The sequence below is a fragment of the Colias eurytheme genome, chromosome 24 (assembly GCF_061535395.1).
Source record: "Colias eurytheme isolate Ceu_HAF_F1 chromosome 24, ilColEury1 Martin Lab GWU primary, whole genome shotgun sequence".
NCBI lineage: Eukaryota > Metazoa > Arthropoda > Insecta > Lepidoptera > Pieridae > Colias > Colias eurytheme.
In genome coordinates this window covers 5,797,096-5,816,029 of record NC_143003.1, presented here as the reverse complement: position 1 = coordinate 5,816,029, position 18,934 = coordinate 5,797,096, and the positions used below count along the sequence as shown (strand labels likewise).

Here is an 18,934-nt window from a genome sequence, read left to right as displayed (position 1 = left end):
TTCGATCCCCACCCGGGGCAAATATTTGTGTGATGAACATAGATGTTTGCTCTGTGTCTGGGTGTTAATTATCTATATTATAAGTATTTATTTAAAATTATATATTATATTATATTATATATATATGTATGTTTATCAGCCATCTGGTTTCCATAACACAAGCGAAAGCTTAGTATGGGATCAGATCGTGCTGTGTGTGAAAAATTGTCCCGAGATATTTATTTATTTATTTATTAAAGATTCAATTGTGACTGCCGCGAACCCATAAATATAAAAAGGCATTGATTATTCGCTACATAATATGTCGTGGTATGGTCTATAAATAATCTATATAATTTTATTTGGACATTCAACATCCTTATCCGTATTTAAAATAATAGTTCTTATAAGAAGGTCTATTAAAAATTAAATTAACATATCATTCATTTTTTGCAAAACCGGCTAGCTGTATTGTGTCCAGTTTTTTTCCACCTAATTAATATACCAAAATTATACCACTATAATTTAGAAAAAAACCGCTTGGAAATCTTCCACGTACTGGTACCTATTTAGAAACGTGGAAAAATATGCTATTCTTGATTCATATACATATATATTTGCGTCTCTGTGAACCAAAATTTCACATTTAAGGATTTAGAAAAGAATAATATTATAAAGAATAATTTCTTCAAATATCTGTACTAATATTATAAAGCTGAGGAGTTTTTTTGTTTGAACGCACTAATCTCAGGAACTACTGGTCTGATTTGAAAAATTATTTCGGTGTTAGATAGCCCATTTATCTAGGAACGCTATATATAATCACGCTAAGACCAACAGGAGCGGAGCAATGCGGGTGAAACCGCGGGGCGCAGCTAGCGTATGAAAACTTTTTTAAATAGTCCACGTATTAAACAGCTGAAAGAAATTATACAATTATATCCAATTGTATAGATATGTATTGAATTACGATAAATAGATTGCAAGAAAATGGTCGTTGATCGAATGTAATATTGAATTATTTGTTTATTTATTTATCGTGGTGGAAAACATTTGTGGGAACTTTCCAAGTCATGAAGTCCTGAGTAATTTTAAAGTTTTTGATATTTAGGTAAAATTAAATCTACTTGTAACGATAGTAATGTACAGATTTGTCCCGCGGTTTTTCCCGCATTGCTCCGCTCTTTATGGTCTTATCGTGATGATAGCCTACCTATAGCCTTCCTTAATAAATGGGCTATCTAACACTGAAATATTTTTAGTAGTCAGTAGTTCCTGAGATTAGCGCGTTCAAACAAATAAACTAACCGTTTAATAACATTAAGTATAGATATGTATAGCCACAGCATGCAACTAGTATATAATGCACTTACTAACTAAGACGACTGCTTTTGATGACATGTTGAAATGTAATCATTCTGTTACTGAGTAGCTATTTTTAGCCTTTACTAATAAGCAATTCCTTCAAGAAACGTGTGATAATAATATCGAAGCAAAATAACTATATCACGTGTTCGCAGAATATGATAAAAAGGCAAAAAAATTAAATCGATGTGAACATGAAAAAGTGTTTATTGGTGACTGTGTCTCTTGAAAACGATCTGCTCGAGCAGAAAAGGAAAGATTTAAAAATCATTCGTATTTTTTGTAAATAAAGAAGTAACGTGACATTTATTGACCAATGGTTGACCAAAAACGATGCTGTTTAAATGTTGTGCTAGTCAACAGCCACATGTTGATAGGAACATCGCAACTTGTTGATCAACTTTCCTGCTAAAAGCCATGAATGTTTGGTCCAATTTCGCGACCAATTTCAAGCTCTACAGGCATATAGATAGTTTGGTAGATCTTAAGACCAATTTCTATTACTATCTATTCTTCTATTGTACCCTCAATTATTTGTAGGTTAAGGTCGTAATTTGATCGATCGCAATTGGTCAACTCATTCCTAAGTACAGGATGTGCTGTGGGATTACGTCTCATACGTCAAACTAATGGAGAAAAATGAATATAAACGATGCAGAATTTATCTTCCTGATTGACTAGGTAAAAGGTAATGTAACAAACATTGAAATCTATACTACTATTATATAGAGCTGAAGAGTTTGTTTGTTTGAACGCGCTAATCTCGGGAACTACTGGTCCGATTTGAAAAATTCTTTCGGTGTTAGATAGCCCATTTATCGAGGAAGGTTATAGGCTATATATAATCACGCTACGACCAACAGGGGTGGAGCCACGGGGGTGAAACCGCGCGGAGCAGCTAGTAGTTAAATAAAGAAAAAGAATATATAAGAATAATCTTACTTGTGACAAGAAATGGTGCATCTCTGGTGGCCTAGAAGTAATTTACCTAATATAAATTGTTATTGCATCATAATATCCAGATTAAGTGCGTAAAAATTAAGAAGACATCACAGATTTTCTTAAGTTTGACACTTGGGCTTTAAGATAATTTAGACAAATGCACAAAAGCAGTATATCTGTAATCTCCAGAAAACTCTAGAAGGACCGGCAAGGTTGGCATAAGGTAACCTGTAATCTTTCAATTGGTCTGCTGTATTTCAATTGGTTAAGCTGAGCGGAAGTGCACAGTTTAGAGTTCCGCATTACGATAGATTTTGCGCAGAATGGAATTTTTGCTAAATTTTCCATTGATATATTCCATTCCATATGTCCATCACTTAAAAATCAAATGGCTTCCTGCTAAGTCGCTTGTCGTTTTTGAATATATTATAGCTATATCCATTTAGAACAAAATACAGTTTAATTAGGCACTTCCTATATATGTATACATATTTTGTTTCATCTTTAGATGAGACACAGGTCAAAATCGTCTAACTTACTTTCTTAAATTATTAACTTACTTTTCAGTATTTTGCATAATAAAGTACCTATGCATACGAGTAAATTATTATCAACTAGCTTTCCGCCCGCGGCTTCGCCCGCGTTTTCAGAGAAGAACCCGTTCCCGTAGGATTTCCGGGATAAAACCTATCCTATGTCCTTTCTCGGGTATCAAAATATATCTATACCAAATTTCATGCAAATTGGTTCAGTAGTTCAGGCGTGATTGAGTAACAGACAGACAGACAGAGTTACTTTCGCATTTATAATATTAGTATGGATTAGTATTAGTATTAGTATGGATAAAAGTTCGATGACATTAGGGGAATCCGAAACAATGACAGCAAAATGAATTGCGATGGTGACGCATTGATTAGCAGTAAATTATTTATCAATTGATAATTTTATTTTTTTTTCTGCTGTGGAAATAATAACGTGTCAAACGCGAACAGATGAGTTCTTTAGGAGAGCATTAAAAAGTAGCAATTTCTTAAACCACTACTTTGTCTGTTTTATGCCGGATTTCCTAACTGGATATGCGTCTAAAGATCATTGACATTTAAGATAAATCGAATAGAAACACACTCAGCATTAGCCGAACCATAATGACAATATTGGCCAAAGATGAATCAAAATAACTTACAGAACCACTTGGCCTCTCCGACAGCAAATTCTAACAACGCACAACTGATATCTGAGAAATTTAAATAACAATAACACTTAAAGCAGATAGCCCTTCGGAGGTGGGGAAATTGGCCCTGAGCCTAGGAACGTCTAGACAAGTTTCACGTGAGGGACCCACCTACAAAATTCCTTTCATACCTAATTTCACGTGGTCGGCTAACTTCCAAGGAGTCACACCCCCAAAATTACGTCAATGCCACAATTAGCATGGCATGATATTCCTTGTATGGCGTCAATGTATTTGTGTCCTTTCATTATTTAATAGTCGCGTGGAATAGACAATTCGGCGTCATGCCAAAATGGTAGATAAGTATCGATTAGATATTCTTATTTTAGAAAAGTTATGTGTGCTTTATCCTGAGTTTTTCCGCTTAGCTTATAGCAGCGCATCACTCACAACACTATCTCAAAGGTGGGTCTTATCCATTTTTTTTTAACCGTGTGCATTTAAATAATGCACGTTATTTAATGTTCTAGAAAGTCTCTCTAAAAGCATCTTGCAATTAAACTGGTAGGATTCAAGTAGGTTACTATGGATATTGAAATTAGTTATTAAACCATCTCATCTTATGCACATGATTCACATTCACTCGTGTAAAGCTTAAATCATCGGTATGTTTATTTTCAATCTCGATGTAGTGTTAGTATTTATTTCTAATATTTTATCCACTAAAGAATAAAAGGTTTGTTCTTGTCTTATGAGATATGTATGTAATGGGTATTTCGGATTTCATTTTCTGTTTTGTATCTTATCTGTTAAGTAATAAATATTGAACTTTACAATTTTATGAGCAATCTGCTATGCACCTTCCCACTTGTTCATACACTTGTTCTGACGTGAGCAAATTTAGTAAATGTATGCAAGTAAATTTTGTAGTTAAAAGTAATGACGTCAGCAGCATCCTAAATTCTTTTAGAGCATCTGATTTAGTACATTTTAATATTTATATGTATCACAAAATTATGCATACGTAATAGAAGGCAGTTTATATCATCATATTTAGCAGGTTTTAACGCATATACATTTTAATTCATAATGCTATAGGTACATGATAACAATGTCTTCTAAAAATATGAAAAGTTACCACATGAATGATGCTTTGGCAATAACATTTGGCAGTTAGTAATATATTTCAATGACTGCTCCACTAAATATAGGTAGCCATGTACTGATATTTGAAGAATTAGGAAGAACTGATGACAACTAAACCGTAGCACAAGTATTTGAAACAACTGCACATGATAATCCATACCTACTAATATTATAAATGCGAAAGTAACTCTGTCTGTCTTTCTGTTACTCAATCACGCCTAAACTACTGAATCAATTTTCATGAAATTTGGTATGGAGATATTTTGATACCCGAGAAAGGACATAGGCTACTTTTTATCCCGGGAAAATGACGCAATCCCGGAAATCACACGGGAACGGGAACTATGCGGGATTTTCTTTGACTGCGCGGGCGAAGCCGCGGGCGGAAACCTAGTACAAGATAAATTAAACAAACAGATACATCTTAGAATAGATAAGTAAGAGGCATTGTAAATGCTATAACACGCGTCTTCAATCACGATTACAATAATCCTAACCAGATAAATCATGCAGGTTAATTAAAAACAATCATTAACTCCTGGGCCTGATACAAGATATTCGAAGAATATAGAAATATTGAGTAATAAGGTAAGTTCGTTTAATTTTACAATTACTAACCACCCAAAGTAAGTTACTAAAAATTAATAAATCTGAATACAAACATAACAATATCATCTAGATATACAAGTACTTACAGCAAATGGCGAAGGAGGAAATAAATGCAATTATCTTATTAGAGCAGCCGCGCTAACACGATCTCAGTGTATGATATAACCACATAACTGAGGTCACTGCCATGTATTTTGGCGGGTATCTGGAGATATTTATAGTGCATGATTCTGAGCGTTGATACTTTCTTTTTTATGACAATGAAATATTTTGCTCGTCGCTACATTTTTCAGGTTTATCTGACGGTTTTAAAGAATTGTCTCGTATTACTACATTAGAAGTGAAATTTGCTATTTGCTGAGAATGAGGAATTTAAATATATGTATATGAAGGTGCATGTTTCGCCAATTGAAAGTAAGTTCTGTGTGCTTTTACAAGTGTCCGTCCTTGACATTTTGTAAAGATTATGCCTTTCGATTTTAACAAACTCATCTTTTAGTTCATTTACATCGTTTAAACATTGCTTTTCTCAAATTGATCATTTAATTGCATTTACAATCAATTCAAATTTATATTTTCAGAATAATGCCTACTGCAGAAAGATAAATCCAGTTTTTAAAGAGAATTTTAGTTCAGAAAAAATTAATCTCAGTCAAAATTATTCTGCAGACTGTCACCATTAAATATGATTAGCTACATGCCTAAGATACAATTGTAATTCTAGAATAATCGAAAGAAAATGAGCCTATTTTGATACAATGCTGAGAACATACGTGGGCGACAATAACAGGAAAATTAGAGGCAATTTGCAGGAAGATGTAACTGGTACAGCTGCTCATGTTATTCGAATGTAAACTATATATTAACACAGCTAAATCCCATCCTGCTGAAATTACCCAAAACATTATAAATGCTAACAAAAAATACGACAATCCTCAAGTCTAGAAAAAGACGATACGAAAAGAGTAATACAGAATTTTGGAGGCAAAAAATCTGGACAAAACCTTCCTGTATCGCAAATTCCATCTAGTATCGCAAATTCCATCTAAGTAAGGTTAGTTACATCTTTATAAATATGTAAATGACTTGTTAGGCATGCTATATTTGCTAAGTCTTTGGAAAAAGAAATTTCTTAAGAATGTCTGATTATTATAATATTTTAAATCATTAAAGTATGTATAAAGAGAACAAATGAGATTTCTTCTCATTTATCAGTCAACGTGCTGGATCTTCGAAGTTGAATGTCCTTTATATGACCTCTAAATTCTTACGTGACTTTCATACATTGGCGGAATAGTTTTACGTAAATATGAAAAAAATCGAATACTTTAATTATACTATAATTTTTTTAAGTAATAACAAAATAAAACAGTCTTAAATCTCCTTATTTGTAATATTTTTCTTACACGGAAAGATTATAAATTCGCGATAATGCCTAATTTTTTTGGTAAATATTATAGGAAATCTTTTAAATGAATAAATCTTATATATATATAAAATTCTCGTGTCACAATGTTAGTCTGCATACTCCTCCGAAACGGGTGGACCCGGGACCGATTCTCATGAAATTTTCTGTACATATCGGGTAAGTCTGAGAATCGGCCAACATCTATTTTTCATATGTACCACGGGCGAAGCCGGGGCGGACCGCTAGTATGTATATAAGTTGACCAATCTATCCATTTCCTGTATTATAATTAGTGAAACAATTTTTTACAATGCATGACATTAGCAACCGGTCGCGGTGTTATGTATAGAGCACGTATTTGTCGGAAATTTTTGTCGCAAAATATTAAGTCACCAGACACCTTCAAGACATGAATAATCAATCAAATTTAATGATTAGATAATTCGTAAGATATCTGAAGACGGAAAGTCACAAGGAGCTAATGAATATAAAGTAGCACTTTAATTCGAGGGTTAGACACTTGGCTGCAATGATGGAAATACTCCTATGATCTACCGCTTCCAATACACCAACCTAAATATTATATTGTACTTGATTTTAAATGGATAGACTTGAATACTATCTGGTGTAGACATTTTGTCAAAAAGCATAGGCAGAGACGTGATAAACCTTAATGCTAACATAATCAAATGCTTCGTAAAAGAAACCCCACTTATATTTGCTTCCCAATTTCTATCTTATCATTCCAATCATTTAAAACTATAGTGAAAAAGAAAAGAACTTATATTAGTAGGATTGAACCCAACCAAATCATCTCAATTGTCTTTAATATGTACATTTCAATATTCAAACTAAATAGCCATTGTGACAGGATTTACTCCTAATGTTTCACTAGTTCACTTCATTCACAGCGCTATCGTTATTTGCTCGTCTGAATAAACATTATTGTCGCAGTGATAAGTGATAACATCAGCTGGTTGGCCCGTTTCTAGTTCATTGGAATAGGGACCGGTTTAACTTCCTCCATCGGGTCAATCCGCTTGTGGTCCCGCCATGTTGCTTTATGTGACGTCATCGTTTGTTGGGATAGACTCTAAATATCGAGCAGTTATTTCTTCTTTCCTTTCTCGTTCAATTACGTAATGATGTAGTTTTTCTTCGATTTAATAATCTCAACGGTTAATGTTAAATTAAAAGATCTTTGCTTTTTTATATTGAGCTGACCGTTATCTATTACATAAATGAATATTATGTACAAGTTAAAATAGTAAACGTGTATAGTAACTAGTTTTTACTTTATATAAGACCGAATATTGTAATCAATTTGCGAGACACAGGAAGGTAATACGACTGATCGTTACATAATTAAGGCCATCAATTTACAGCTTGACTATCTATGCCTTCGGTATTCATTTGTATGGGCATATCAGTTATGAAGAATGATATTTCTAACTGATCCCTGTCTCTGTGATTCTTCTTTTTGCTTTAGAAATCTGTATTTGACTTGAAGGACCACTAAAGCAAACTTTTAATAATATATTTTCAATATCGGAAGACAATGCTAGAGAGGAAAACATGGTTAAAGGTAGGTGATGATGAAATCGAATGATCTCTGTGATCTAGGTAAACAATGAAAAAGGCATATAATCCATGAGGTTTTTAAAAGGTACTTAATTGTTAAATATCTTAAAAATATTGAGATTTAGAACTCCTATTGAAATGTATAGGTTAAACACGTGATCATTGTTTATTTTAAGTCCCGTTAAATATTCATAAACAATAATAGAGCTGCTTTTTATTTGATTAATGTGATTGATATGACCTCTTGAACTTGCAATAAACACTGCTCGTCTTAATTAATTAATTCTTGTATTGTTTATGTACATGCCTTTTTTAAGGCTTCTTTTTGATTGCAAATAATAGAATGATTAATAAAATGGGGTTAGCATTAAAATAATTGTTACTATGCTCTTATCAGTATTGAAAAATAATGGAAAATAATGAAGCTACAACGAATCAATTTGCATATTCGCATATAGATGTTTTAATGACTTGTACACTATATGTACTCGATGTATTGATATAGATAGTTTTATGAGAATATGTTTGTATTGCACAATAGTCGGTTTTCTTATGTTGACTTTATTATGAAGAAAATTAGAAGTTCCTTAAGTAATATAAATACTCATCAACAAATGCAATGCTTATCATCAGATTTGTTGATGCTTAAAAGGCAAGATTCGAAGAAAATTATTCAGTAATTAATATACCTAAAGAAACAAAATTAAGCTATGGAGTATTGTATAGAAATAATAGGACAAATCAAAAGAACAGGTTATTTAGAATCAATAATGAAATCAAACGTGATTCTGATAGTGTTTTTTGGAGTAGTAGAGACGACTTTGAAAAATTCAAAAGGTCAGTAGCAAATCTGTGCGGAGATAAATCACTACCATTTTAAATATTGAACATAGCTAGACATTTTCAATGCAATGTTTAATGACCAAGTAACAGCTAATTTAACACCTGTAGATGATTTATGGTTTAAAATGCGATATATGTGTATCGATTTGCTTATATTTGTTAATATAGAGGTAGGGATAAAGCAAAACAGGAAATCCAAATACAATTGAATTTAGAGCAATCGCGCAGCAATTAATTTGATGAATTAATTCCTCGTCTTCAACTTAAAAAGGAATCGAGTACAATTTATACAAGTCAACGCGTTTCAGTGACCTTTTATAAGTGCAATAAAACATTTAAATAATGAATTAAATTCCTTGAATAAAGTTGTGAAAATAATTTTTAGATTAAATTAAGATGCACTGTGTTTCACGTGACAGAAGTTCGGCAACAAGTGGAGCAAGATCACGAAAATATTTGCAAAAATAATACTTTTCAATGAGTGTACAAACGTCAATCCGTTCAAGGTAGAGTACGGCAAGTAGTGCCAAAATTATTTTCGGTCTTTCAATGCCCGAAGCAAATCAAGATCAATGTGAATATGTTGCACAATAGAACTCACCTAGTAAAACTAATTCTATGTTAATCCGAACACGACACTGCACAATTAATTTACGAGCGCAATACCGAATCACGGACGCGTCTTCCGCCTTCGACGTTCCAATAACAACTGACTGAAAAATGTTTCGGATCGCGTAGCGTAGTTATTGCGAGCGCACACATGGACAGTCCATTGGATGAAAGTACTGTACGTACACGTTTTTGTATGTGTGCTCGTCAACGTTAATGACGCATTGTCGATTGCGTCCGCTTGAGTTAAATGGCTTTTGAAACACGACAAGGACGTCTTTGCAAAAATCTTACTGTACAGTATCTACGTATTGATTAATTTGATAGACTGATTATAAGAATTATAATTTCAATATCAGTTAAGACGAAGATATGTTTCTCACTTCACAATTTAATTCAAACGACTTAAAAATAAATAAAGAATTAGTAAAATATTCTTTTTAAGGAGCAATTTGCCAATTTATAGCTCAAATACATCAACATTTCTTTTACCATTACATGTACCATCAAATGTTGATCGGTTGTCCTCTTATTTAACACTAGCTTCCGCCCGCGACTCCGTCCGCGCGGAAAAATTAAGAAAAATTAAGATTTATTTTTTCTACGTATTTTTCCGGGATAAAAAGTTTCCTATTTTATGCCCAGAATAATAAGGTATAATTATATCAAGTTTCATCGAAATCGAACCGTTAGTTTTCACGTAATGTCTGCACATACAGACAGACAGACAGACAAAATTTTTTTTTAATCACATATTTGGGTTTGGTATCGATCCAGTAACACCCCCTGCTATTTATTTTTTCAATATTTTCAATGAACAGAATTGACCCTTCTACAGATTTATTATATTATGTATACCTAATAGATAACTAACGAATATTTTAATCTTCATGGCATTGGAAGGACATTTTAAGGACGATTGGTTCATGTACAATATTATAGTTACTAAATAATTAATCACGCAATTTCCAACCCGAAACTTAAAATATTATGTAATCCAGTAAGCTAGACAGAAAAAAGACTATGTAGGAAAGTTTTATTACACAACTAAAGACGATGATAATCTTCATCTATGATTATAAACTTTATCAAGTCGATATGTTAATTATGAAACGATTTTATACGCGGAGATGTCACGTGCGTACCTGAGTGAGTTGGCGAGACACGTTTTGCGAAAACTGTGTGAATATTTTTGCTCATCTCAGATAAACTTTATATTTAATACTGCATAATTATACCTACTTTTTAATATTATCTTAGGCGTAGTTTTAGCGTAGATTAATATAAATTGATTATTTAATATGACGAATAAAGCTCTTTGAATTCTTTAAAATCTTATCGAGTTGTTATAAATATTGACGTCATCTTTTCAGGCATTAACAAAATAAAAAAAACTCAAACATTTATTTATTCAATTAGACTTCTTCTAGAAGCACTTTTGTAAATCTATTCATAACATTTAACATTTACCACCGATTCGGATAGCAGTTTCTACGGAGAAGAACTGGCAAGAAACTCCATAGTTGCTCTTTTAACAATAAAATAAAGGTACCTACAAATTAATCAGCAATCGTTATGAATAAAAATAAATAAATCAATTTTAGTATTAATTAGGTCACATATAAAAAATTGTAAATTACAATTTTTTATCATTACGGGAAGGGAAACAACGCTTACTTTAGATACGACTACGAAATTGTTTGCATAACGATAACCATCTGATAATTAAACACGATTCGCATAATCACATGTTCGATTGGTAGGTACCTGACAATGGAGCGCTGACAAATGCAGATTGTAAAGCACTATTTATAGAAATTGTTTATTATCCTTATGTAAGAATTGTTTATTGCTGAATATTAGTTGTATTAGCAAATTTACTATTTAGTTAATGCAATTCTTATAAACCAAGAGAATGTGAAAAAGTTAGTAATAATAAAAAGGCAGATGACTGGGTGAGAAGAGGAAACAAAACAGAACGTAAAATAACAATAACTGCAAGACTGTCATAATGTGATGTAATATAGCATAAAATTAATTGAAAGTTATAATTGAATTAACATTGAAGTCATGTAAGTATATCTAAAAAATTGTCAAACCAAAAGTTTGATGTTCAATCCTCATGACGTAGTGAATAGTGATACGCCTTCCAGAGGAGAACGACACGAGTTTGACGTTCTAAAGTCTATGTACCTAAATAAGTAAGTAATTAAGATTATACTATTATCCAAATCATTCTGTAATGGAGCATCATAATTTTTAAATCCCTACTAATATTATAAATGCGAATGTAACTTTGTCTGTCTGTCTGTTACGCTTTCCCGCTTAAACCTCTCAACCGATTTTGATGAAATTTGGCACGGACAATCTTTAGAACCTGAGAAAGAACATAAGCTACCTTTTATCAAAACACCATGCGGGCGAAACCGCGGGCGGAAGCTAGTTAAAATTTATTTCCACTAAACAATAATATTATCTTCAATATCACAATCCTTTAGTTTTAGCGCTAAATTGCTTCAAGATAGCGAACTGTAGGTGCGTCTGCGCACTGCGCTCTGATTGGCTGATTCTATCTCGTACGATGTGGTAGAGACCTTATTACGGTGTAAATTCCATAGCTTTGAAGAAAATCTCTGTATAGTAACAGTGGGGACTTTACAGTTGCTTAATCTTCTTTATATATAAAAATGAATCGCAAAATGTGTTGGTAAGCGCATAACTCGAGAACGGCTGAACCGATTTCGATAATTCTTTTTTTATTATATTCCTTGAAGTACGAGGATGGTTCTTATGTAGAGAAAACGTAAACATGTACCACGGGCGAAGCCAGGGCGGACCGCTAGTGATCAATAATAATAATTATTATTATAGATCAACAATGAATTGGTACCTACATTTCTTATTAATGTCTACAGGCTAGTAGATAAAGCAAAAGGAACGACTACAATTATTTATCGAGCAGCAACTGAGGCAGTTGAATACATTCCTTTTACATGTCTACCGATACCTATGCGTATACCTATGATATATAAAAAAGCTAGATACGTTACCCGCTCTCTATTTTGGCAAGAAAAAACTCAGCTAAGTGCCCGAGTTTCGCTTAGTCACGCACCATTCAGCGTCGTGGCTGGACGTTCTTTTTATATTTTAATCGGCAGTTGTTATTACGAAGTACATGAGTGAGACATGTATTATGTCTCGTGCGTGAGAGTGAAAGAGAGAACAACTGTATTGGTGATAATGCGTTAGTAAGTAGGTATGTATTAATTACGCTGTTTTTTAGTGCAATGATGTTGGCGTATACACTATCTTTTTCACTATACCTATCAGAAGGTACCTCCTCGATACAGTGGTTGACGCGTGACTCGTGAGCGTAACACCGAGGGGTCCTGGGTTCGATTCCCGGTGGAGACGAAGAAAAAAAAATGTCTTGGTCTGGTAGGACACAGAAGGCTGATCACCTACTTGTCCCTAAAGAAAATCGATCAGTGAAACAGATATATAATTCAGACCTACATAATTTTTGAAATGCATCTGCCCCTTAGGTACCCCACTAGGGGACATGAGACTTCACTTTATCAGGTGTTCAAAGCCCAAAGTGGGATCTGCGTACAAAAATACCTATAGGTACTGCAAATTTAGGACCTACATAATTTTTGAAAATAGGTACAATTTTATCTACATAATTTTTGAAAATAGGTAGGTACGATTTTCCAAGATGCCTACGATGTTTTGGGTAAATGAACATTTACATTTGACACCTAGTAATAATATTCCTATGCTTCTTATAATATGGAACATATTGCAAAAATATACTCAGGAATGTTAGATAATCGTCTGCATTATATAAATTTTATGTGACTGAATTAGATTTGGCAAGACGTTGAATCAACAATGGATTGAAAGCAATAAACAGTGGAATGGAAAATAATGTGCAGTGACCGTAAGAATTTTAAATAAGATTTATTTTATTATCTTCGTCTATATTTAAATTTTTTACTGCTTGTAATAATTCAGACTCTTACTGTAACTCAGATGCTTTAATTTGTTTTTTAAAGAGGAAGAGTAATAATCTAATATATATCTAATATCTAATATTATATATTATAAAGGCGAAAGTTTGTATGGATGTATGGATGTATGGATGTTTGTTACTCTTTCACGTAAAAACTACTGAACCGATTACAATGAAATTTAGCACACATATAGAGGGTAACTTGGATTAACACATAGGATAGTTTTTATCCAGGAAATCCCACGAGAACGGGAACTATGCGGGTTTTCCTTTGCAAACGCGGGCGAAGCCGCGGGCGGTAAGCTAGTATATTATATGTAAATAATTCTAGTATACAACCAACATGTTATATCTCTCTTTTTAAAAGTCTGGTTCTTCTGGTTTATTTGTGTATCTCTACTGGAGTCTGGAGTAGAGAAGCAAAAGTAAGAATTGAATTTAGACTTAAATGTCAAACACAATATTTAGGATAGATCGTATTTTTAAGTCATCTTAAAAACTTATATTGGGGGAGAAAATGTCACGGATTCTAGGAAGTTTTTTCTCAAACGCCTTTGTTTTAACTTTTACCTAGCTTTAATTCAACAATAATCCTCTAAAAGAGATTACAAAGGATCAAGACAGGATAATTTCAAATTCAACAACAAGGTCTAGAAACTAAATGCACTGTATATATTTTTATCATAGATTTACCACGTCAGAATAGGTCAATGTCTACAAAGCAGCTGTTTATATATGTTGGGGCAGGCCTTTTAACTAAATATGATAGAGTAGTAGGTACCTACTCAAATAGAAGGCAAATACACACAGATGAAGTTATTATCAGAATCATCCATACATGGAGTATTATATAATTTTATTTGAACAGTTTTAATTTGAAGGTCAAGAATACGTTATCTACGTCAAACTGTTATAGCAAAATTTTCTTTCATTAAAATAATCTCCCAAGGAAAAAACATTACATATGTACATATTATAATATAGTAAATAGGGATCATTGATCTAAACAAACAAACAAACAAACAAAAATACTTTATTGTGCACCACAGAGAAAAGTACAAATAAGGACAAAATACATTAGTTAATAAAAGAGCACAACAGGCGGTCTTATCGCTCAGACAGCGATCTCTTCCAGACAACCTGGTGGACAAGGAGACGCAGTGCAAAAGTAATTAAAAACAGGGCAAAGTGCACTAAGAACAGAAAAAATAAAATAAAATAAATAAATTAAAAATAAATAAATCTCTATCTAAAATCTCTATCTCTAACTAAAGATCTATCTGGTAAAACCAAAGAAAGGGAATGCTTTCGAAATTTTTAAAGAAGGAAATGAAGGTATATAAATACATAATTTGAAAGTGACAAAATCCTGCCAAGAAATCTTTATTCTTAACCAAAAAAGGGTACCATATTTTTTTCCAGAAAAGTAACGTAATAGATAAACAATCTGATGCAATAGTTACATGTCTGTTGCTAAATGATTGAAAAGGACCAATCATCACGATCCCCATTCGGATCGTGATGAGTTAAAGCAGTATTAAGAGGAGGCTCCCTAAATTTTATGTGAATTTGCATTAATATTCTGAAACAGTAACACATACAATCAAAATGGAACTTTTGTATATGATTTATTGGGATTTTTCTTTCCATGTACACAGTACAAGACAGTTACGTAATTGTAACATTTTCGCTCTATTCATTTTTTATTCAAAAATGGTTTATAAGGATTATATTTTTTTTTTAGATTTACTTGGACTTTATGACTAAAATGAATGTTATCAGTAAGAAAATACAGTTTACTATCCAATCCCAAGATAGTTTTTCTCTAGATCAATTATTACTTTAGTTATAATCGAAATAAGAATTGAGACTTACGAGATTAGTTTCGAGCTCGAACGCGATCAAAGAGCGCCCGCGATATTCAACTTTATTACGGCTGTGTTAGCGTCTAGCACCGTAGCGGTCTAACCGGTCTCTCAGTGCCAGAAATTATATTGTTAGGGAGCCTCCTCTAAATTCCAGTGCGGAAAAGTGATGGCTCTAGACGATCAATATAACACTGTCATTTTTCATCACTGACATTAATACTGCTTTGAGAGTTGAGACATCATCTCCTTAATCATCCTCATCCTCCTCAATCTGGAATCTATACTAGAATATTATAAAGCTGAAGAGTTTGTTTATTTGTATGTTTGAACGCGCTATACGCTAATCTCAGGAAATACTGGTCCGATTTGAAAAATTCTTTCGGTGTTAGATAGCTCATTTATCGAGGAAGGCTATAAGGCTATAGATCATCACGCTAAAACCAACAGGAGCGAAGCAATGCGGGTGAAACCGCGGGGCACAGTTAGTCATGGATACTTCCGAAAAATTGTACAACTACTACTCCAAACATGTGTACCTGACTTTTGTATTAAAGTCTCCTTCTTTATAAAAAAAATTGAATACAAACAATGGCACTTAAGTAAAGAATTACTTTTGTCAAAAGATCAATAACAATGTCTTAGTTAAGTATTTCTGATTTATCAAATAATTAAAGTAATATATCAGTTCCTTTGTTAAATGTTGGCAAATGTTAAAGAATGAAAGAATTTTATAGAAATGTACATTTTGATTAATTAATACAGCACAAAATAATGTGTTAAAATTAAAATTACAACGAAAAGTACTTTATCAAGAAAATTAATCTACTATATAAAAATAAGTGGGGTTTTCCTTCCTGACGCTATAACTCCAGAACGCACGAACCGATTTCCACGATTTTGCATTCGTTGGAATAGTTTCTGTGATCTGTGGTTGGAAAGGTCTCGGGCTCCGTGAGGTTTATAGCAAAGAAAAGGTGTCTCTGGTGGCGAAACGGAGTTCGCCGGGTTTGCTAGTTTTGTATAATAATTTCCACATTACTACCAGGTAATGATGTAAGTCTTAAATAATTTTGAAACAAATTTAAAGAGATTCACGTAAAAATATATTTTTGTTCACTACCTGTAATTAAAGGTGTCATACAAAGATATACCTAATAAAGAATTTAAACTCCTTAATATCAAGTCAATATCTTAATTATGGTCCATGTTTATTTTAATGATGATCTTTATCACTTTAATTATTCCAATGAAAATTGAAGTACATCTCATAATATACAAAGTACAAGAAGGTCAAAAACATAAGCTGTGACTAAAAGTTAATTTTGTTTAATTTGAAATTCTTCGAATCGAAGAAACCGTGGTGTTCGAACGTGCGTATGCGCACGTGACGCATGCACGTACACCAAACGAAATTGAAACTAATCTAAATACATACATTGTGCCAATCCAAATCTATGTTACTACTACCTGACCAGCCAAAAGTTCTGCCAGAGGTTTAATTTGACGTCTTAAAGCAGGACTAATTCCAGTGTGAGAAACTAGACGACCTATATAATTGTATTATTGCCATAATTAGGACCTAAATAATAATTAAAGGAAAACAAAGCAAAGAGAAACAGGAAACTATACTAAACAATAAATCTTAAATGCTGACGTAAATTGTGTCACTTAAATCTTATCAAAACATTCCTCTATATACCAAGAAAATTTAACACACTTCTACAGTGTTGCTAACTCAAACTATAGAGATAGCTTATTGAATTTGTATTAATCGATTCGTTTTGGCTATAAATTAATTGAGGTCATTTTAAATTATAGGTACTTTCTACCTAAAACAGAATAGTTATATTATACGCGTTTATTTGTTTCTATTTATTTGAGATTAAAATATTATATGGCCGATCTGTGAGATTTTGTTATATAGATATTGTAAATTATGTGAATTACCTACCTAATGCATCAGATATATGTTTTGCCTAGTTTCTGACGCTTGTTAATTATTTTTCGCTTATAATTACTAAGATTCCTTTTTTAACTACATTAGGCACAAAAAAAAACTAACTCGTAACTTTATTCAAATATCCTAAAGATTGAAGTAAAAAAAACCAATAAAACGGCATAATCACAATTATTTAGTAACATTTAATTTGAGATTTGACATTTAATCTCAGAAATGCCACGGCCATGACAGTTACCACTAGCGATAGGCGAGCCTCTAAAATACTGGCTGCTGATTGGCTGCCGACGCGCCTCCGTGACGTCATCGCATGCGCACGCGACGCTGTCAAATTGATAACACAGCTCAACAAAAAAACAATTTTTTTTTGTTGCCCTGGATATTTCTACAGATTTATATAATTCAAGTACCCAGTTTGCGAATTTAATCATTAAAATTATTTAATTGGCTCTAGTTTTTTTTAAATTTGGATTTTAATATATTAAATTTTCTTACGGCCCTTCAGAATACGGGTTAATAACAAGTGTTTATTTTTTTGGCGAATTACGTTTTCTGCACATTTATTATCTCAGAAATAACCCTATTCTATAAAACTGGCTGTAGAATATCAGAATAATAAATGATTTCTGTAAAAAAATCATTTTTATGAACAACAATGTTTGGTTTGTATTGAGTTGAAGAAACCCAGTCGCACTTGGTCAGCAAAGTGGATAGGTATACGAAATTCCCTTGATGTTTTTATTAATAGAATTAGACAAAGCAAATTAATTAGGAATAATTAATAAATATGAGAATTTAGGCCTTTGAGGGAATCTAGAAGTATAAGAAGAATACCCGACGGCCCTACAGGACGGGCGTGTCGAAAATTGATAAAAGATGGAAATTTAACAAAATTTTATAACTGATGCTGAATATAAACTATGGAGAGATATAGTACTGGTAAATTTAAGGTAAATTTAAAACACCAAATTATAAAGAAATTGCACAACAGTTGTTAAAAAACTTCATTATTTTATGAGCAATTACGAACATAAAGCTACACTTTTCCCACAGTCTCCTGGATAGATATCCAGTAAATCTGCGAAATTTCTGTGAGAAACAGGAAGAACGCATCGAAAAAGATGTAAAAATTATGGAATAAAGGTATCAGGGTATATGGGATTGTCACATGATGTCAGATTACTGATGGTCCATAACAAAGCTATTGTCCCAAAATTAACTAAGAAGAGAAGCTTATAAAATCTATTTCCTTGTACTATTTCATAAGTTTTAATGATTTTTCTCTATTTTTATATCCATTTGAATTAATTAAATACTAAAACAAAACAATAAGTAAAACTTTGTAATAAATAAATTATGTTAAACAAATATACTTACCTTCTATTTCATGCTGCGTTTTAGAGTCTAATAAGAAAATTAGGATTAAAAAAAAACTAGAGCC

The 18,934-nt window shown here is 32.5% G+C and overlaps 1 protein-coding gene across 5 annotated transcripts in view; it reads right to left on the bottom strand.

The window, feature by feature from the left end:
* Positions 1 to 18,934, bottom strand: part of LOC149897995 (trehalase-like) — a 73,318-nt gene that overhangs the window by 46,130 nt on the left and 8,254 nt on the right. For 4 of the 5 annotated variants that reach the window (XM_090115884.1, XM_090115886.1, XM_090115887.1 and 1 more), the window contains exon 1: positions 9,646 to 9,746. The exons of the other annotated variant lie outside the window; for it this stretch is intronic. The gene's annotated coding sequence lies outside the window, so the exon portion shown is untranslated. Of the gene's footprint in view, positions 1 to 9,645; positions 9,747 to 18,934 lie in introns of those variants that run through there. 5 annotated transcript variants of the gene reach the window in all.